This window comes from Gossypium hirsutum, chromosome D05 (assembly GCF_007990345.1).
Source record: "Gossypium hirsutum isolate 1008001.06 chromosome D05, Gossypium_hirsutum_v2.1, whole genome shotgun sequence".
In the NCBI taxonomy this organism is placed as follows: domain Eukaryota; kingdom Viridiplantae; phylum Streptophyta; class Magnoliopsida; order Malvales; family Malvaceae; genus Gossypium; species Gossypium hirsutum.
In genome coordinates, this window is record NC_053441.1 from 1,256,491 (window position 1) to 1,262,908 (window position 6,418).

Below are 6,418 nucleotides of genomic sequence, written 5' to 3' on the forward strand. Positions count from 1 at the left end.
ATGACACTCTAGTTATAACTATCTAATTTTCTGTCGAGCACGCTTGTTTTTAATAATGAAAATGAATATAGATTTAACAGAAAGGACTAATTTGCTACATAATCCAACTTATAAAATTAATATGCCTATTTTTTGAGTAAAAAGAGATAAAATATATTTTAACTTTTTTTCTATAATATTGTTACCGTTAAAATATTTAATTGAGAACCTAAATGTTGATTGTTTAGTGTTTGAGAGAGAAACTGGGTCCAACGTGGGGGGCTAGTGACTTGGTAGTCGGGAACTGTGGCCTCATTCGTTGCAAGGTGTTGGTCCTTTCCTTTGCATAATGCACTTTATATTTTTGAAATTCCAACTTAATTCATAATTCAAAGGTCATTTTCTTGTCGAGCAACCTTTGATTTATATATTTATTAAATACCAACTACTTTGAAATTAAACTTAAAAATGAAGTGGAGCCCCTAACCAGTGTACCAATTTATTTACCCGTAATTTCGAAAATATTATTTTATTTTATGGAAGTTAAATTCTAGGCTCTGGCTTGTTTTTTTATATATATATGTGTTAGCTTTGAAAATGATGATATATATACACACAATATTACTAGGATTATTATTTAAATGTGGAAAACAGAGGTTATTTTTGTAACTAATTAAACACACACATCCAATTATATATAACCAATAAAATTAAAAAAATCATTAAAATTTTAGGAGGCAAAATTAAATTGTAATTCTCACAATAATAAAAATATAATTTCACTATTTTAATAGTATATATTTTTATAACTTTTATAAATTAAATTTTTATCATTTTAAAGGGTAAAATATAATTTTATCTTTACTAATTTAAAATTAAAAAAATTAAGAGTCTTAAAAAAAATTATTTATTGTGTATTTTTATAACTTTACTAATTGATAACTTTTAGCTCATTTTTATAATTTAAGAAATAATAGTAAAATTAAAACAATCTTTATTGTGTATTTTGAGGATTACATGGAATTTTCTTTGAAAAAATTTGTTACTTCTAACAGCATTCTTTAAGAGCACACAATATTTTTTTTGTTACTCTGTAGTTGGTGCAGTTTTTCGTTTGAGAATGCTTTGAAATTTACATTAATCTTTTTGTAATATAATTATCATGAAAATTATTATTCTAAAAGTTAGACTATATTTGTCATTTTTATTTAAAAATTGGTAAATTAGTCCCTATATGTTAGATTGAAGAGCAAATTGATCATTCTATTAAAAAATTCATCTATTTCTATTGTTAAAACTCAGTCCTTGTACGCTAGAATGAGGTACACATGGCACACTGTACGTAACTATTTGGTTATTCTGTCAACCATGTCGGTTTTTAACAATAGAAATTGATGGAATTTTTAATAGAAAGGACCAACTTGCTCATTAATCTAATATATAGGGACTAATTTGACCATTTTTTGAGTTGAAGAGTGTAATGACCCAAAATTCACGGGCATCGGAAAAGTATAATATCGGGCATCCGTCTTAGAAATTTAAGTTCGAAAATAATTATTAGAAATATTTACGAGGCTAGTTGTGTGTTTAAATAGGTTTTGGATAGGTGAATTTAGTTTAGTTATGAGTAATTGGTAAAAAAGGATTAAATTGAATAAAGAGTGAAAGCATAATTATAGATTAAAAGAAATCATAAGGGACCAAATAGGTAATTAAGCCTATTTTATTACATGAGGCGGCAAATGTGCATAAAAATCTTAGATTTTTATGACAATTAATTATAAAATATTAAATATATTATTACTATTATTATTAAATAAATTAAAATAAAGACATGATAAAGTAATACATGTGTAATTAAAGTATGTATATATTTGTAGTTTATAGATTTAATTTGCTTATTAATTAGTATAAGATATTTATTATTTATTATTAGTTATTAGTTATTATTAAATTAAAAGATATTTAATAATTAAATAATTAGTATAAGATTTTTGGGTAATAATAAATTATGATTTTGCCAAGTGTGTGGTAAAAATAAAATACAAGTGTATTACATTTATTTATTTACTTGAAAATTAAGTAAAAGATAATTGTTATTTTAAATAAGAATATTTATGAGATTTTTATTTGATAAATTAGTTAGATTGAGACAAATGTATGGTGATGAATTAATGCAAGAGTACTAATAAAATACATACATTTGTAATACTTATAATTAATTAATATAATATAAAGTAAATGAAATAAAAAGAAATAAAAACAAAGCAAAAGAAAGAAGAAAGAAGAAAAAGAAGAAAATAGGGAAAATAGGGTTTTTGAAGCTTGAAATTTAAATTGGTAAGTCAATTTAGCCTTTTTCTCTTAATTCTAATGTTTTAAAAGCTTTAAAACAAAGTTTTGATGGAATTAAGTTGATATTTTGTAAGTTCATAGGTTTTCAAGTATAGTTTATGTTGAACAAAAGAGATGAATTAGGGATTAAATTGAATGAATTTTAAGTTAGAATTGAAAAAGGGATTAAATTGTAAAAGAAACTATAAGTTTTATGTTTTAGGGACTAAATTTAGAGAAATTCGAAATTAGCAAAATATGCTGAAATTTTTATAGTTAGATTTTAGTTTGGATGAAATTTGAATAGAAATAGAGTGTGAATTGAATTAGGAAAGTAAGTGAATTTAGTTAGGATTAAATTGACAATTAGGAAGAAATTGAATAGAAATTCAATTATTTATTATAATTAGTGCTGTAATTAATATTACAAATTATTATTATTTTCGTAGCTAACAAAGAACCCGAGGCATCGGCGTCAAAAGGAAAGGAGAAAGTTTTCGAGGACTAAAACGGGAGAATAACGGTTTGTATTACTATAATTCAAGTTATTTATTATTAAATGCTAAATTTTAATTTATGTGTCTAGTAAATGAAATGTGAGGTAAGTATTAATATTAGTATTAATTTATTATTCGTATTATTATTATTATTATTAGTGGGAATTAAATTGAATAGTTTATATGAATTAATATTTGAATTGTTTGTTGATTGAAAGCGGGAAATGAATTTGAATCGAATTGTGAATGGTATTAAATTGTATGGAAATGTATTGAGTTGTGAAAATGTGTGAATTTGTGAAATAATTATTGATTGAAGGTGGAAAATGATTGAATTGAAAGTGTGAGAAATTGTGATTGAATTGAGAATATATGTGATTTAAATACCCTATTAACTAGTCGGGCTGAGTCGGATATAGTTGGCATGCCATAGGATTGGAAGAGTTCAGGGATACTTCGACCTCGAGTCAATGAGACACTGGGTGTCACTATATTTCTTCGGATAGATTCGATGAGGTACTGGGTACCAACTTTCTTCGGCTTTGCCGATGAGACACTGGGTGTCAACTATTGCTTCGAACTATCCGATGAGGCACTGGGTGCCATTCTGGTGTGTTTGGTTGGATCCGTTTATCCGCCAAAGTCCGAGTTTTGTTAATAGGGTAAATGATGAAATGATAAACCGAACGAGTTGGTCAAACGAGCTATTGAAATGATATGAAAAAGTTGAATTGTGAATTGAAACAATAATTGTGAACGAGTTTTAATTTGCAGGGGGTTTTATGTAAAAATAAGCAGAAATGCTGCCGAAATTTTTATAAAAAAAAATGAAGTCATTTGGTAAACAAACTAATAAATTTTATGAATATTTTAATATGTTGGTTATTTATTTAAGAATTGTTGTAAATCGTTCGATACGTCCGGTAATGCCTCGTAATTCTATTCCGGCGACGGTTCGGGGTTAAGGGGTGTTACAAGAGATAAAATATTATTTGACTCCTAGTACAAGGGTCTCCATGGTACTTTGACCAACTTTCTGTCAATTTGACCATTGTTTTTTTAGCTAAATTTGACCCCCCAAAAAAAGAGTCAAATAACTTTTTAAACAGAAATACTTAATAAATTATTATTATTTTTAAATGATATTGGTGTGGCAACCCCTATAGTAGCAAACTATGTATATTTTATGTTGATATGATACTATTTGTCTCATATGTCATATTAATTAATAATTTAAAACTTATAAAAATAAATAATAATAAAAAGAAGCATAAACTACATGTGGATTATCATATGGATTGTCATGTTTAAAAATTTTAAAAATTTAACATCTTAGTGAGTATTTTTATTAAAATATCAATTCGACTCTTTTTTAAAAATTTGATGTTCAAATTTGATTTTTACTAAATAATTAAAAGTCAAATTTAACTAAAAAAATGTATTGAATGAATTAATAAAAGATATAAACATTAATAATTAAATTTAAGATGACGTGGACCCCAAAACAATAATATTTGTATATTTATATTGTAATAGGAGGATTTGGGTTAAATCTGTAGCACCCCACCCTCACTCTAATTATATATACATAAAAACATTATGTTTGTTATTATGGTTATTTTACGTTACATATTGTTATGGTAAGGCGTGCAATTTAAAACTTTTTATTGATGATGAATTTGTATTTCTCAATTTAAAAAGCCGTTGCTTTTTCTGTGTTTTTTTTTTCACATAAAAATTATTTATTCACGTTGTGTATAAATTTGATTTTTCCAAAATTGTCCGAAGATTGGGGGAGGATCCAAAACTATTCTCTCTTCCACTAACAAACCAATAATTTGGATCGTTAATTTTAGTTTAACAAAAATGCAACCAAACAATAAAAAAACAAAAACTTTAAAGTAGATCTCATGATAGTGTTGGAGTCTCAATCCTTGAACCACTTGATTCGTATTTATCACGCCGTAACGTTATCAAAACCGTTCATTGTTTTTTCCGCTTTTTAATCATCACTGTTACAATTAAATTTTAACAATTTGAAAAAAAATGAACTGAAAATAAATTTGACAACATATATTAAAAATAGTAGAAAAAAAATTAGAGGTGTAAAAAATTCAAAATAGTAGAAAAAAAATTAGAGGTGTAAAAAATTCTCTAACTTAAAAAAATCAATTAAACTGTTATTTGTCTTTTTTACACTCAATTAAATACTTGAACGGACAAAAATACATCAAAAAGGATCTTTTAAAAATTATAAAAATGTAAGGAAATTTAAAATTCATAAAAAAATGATAAGAATTATTGTATCCCATTATTGTGTCTCTCCAATACGTCCAGGTTGATCATAATCAACCCAATGTTTCCTTAGTTTTGTTTGATATTCTTCTCCTACTTACATTTAATTTTTTCTTGCTAGTTTTGTGTATCAAACCAAATTCTATTCAAATTTTAGAAATATTAAAAAAAAAGTGAGCCTCTTTGTAGCTATTGTTGCATTTTGTCACGTCATAACATGCACCATTTCTCTCTCCATATATAAAATTTTAATATTTTTCTATAACTATTATTAATTTTTATTATATTTCGTCACATGTAACGCTATATTGCGACACATGATAATTTTAACTAAAAAAATTAGGGGCATTAATTTTAATAGTCAACAAATAAAGTTAACGGTTAAATGATGTTTTTGATGTATTTTTATAGATTTTTACTATTTTTATAAAATTTTACAATTTTTTATAAATGTTTTTATAATTCTTAGTATTTTTATTTTTTATAATTTTTTTATCACATGTCACGTCGTGATGACTTTAACTAATAAAAATTAGGGACAATTAAATTTAACTGTTAAAATTAATAATGAAAAGACCTGTTTGATATAATTTATTAGTTAAAGTATGAAATTGAGTAAAAAAAGGGTTTAATTATTATATATATATTTTTAAAAGCTTTGCATTAAGCCTAAAAAGGATCAAAATCTTAAAATTGTTACTATGATTGAATGAAATAAAAGGGAAAAAGAATATTAAGTTATTGTTTTAGTGGGTGTGCGAATAAATAATGAATATAATTAATAAAACGAAATGACCAATGTTGGGAAGAGGCAGACAGGTTTAGCTGTAACAAATGAACCTAAGATTAATTATTGCTCTTAGATATCAAATCTCTTCTTTGTACTTTTTGCTTCCTCCTATCGTAAAGCCCATCATATCTTCAACCTATAAGATTTATTTTATTTATAATTATTGTTTTTATTTGATTTTTTAAAATTTCTTATTATCATTTTATTTTTTTAAATGTAAAATCTCTAATAATCAACCAAGTTTGACCTAATCATAAACACAATTGCAATTATATTATTTTTTAATTAATTGTTGTGAGTGAGGTTAACCTAATTGGAATCTTTTTATTTTTTATGGGTTTTCCCATAATTGTTGGTTATGTCAATTGGATTGGAACATTTGGTCTTGCACTAGCGCAACCAAGAAAAAAGATTCCGCAATGTCTTCCATTCATTTCTTTTTTTTATTCTTTGATGCTAAATAAAAAGTTTTCAGAAAAAGGGAAAAAAAATGCCGAGGAAAATACAAAATTCTTTGATTTCT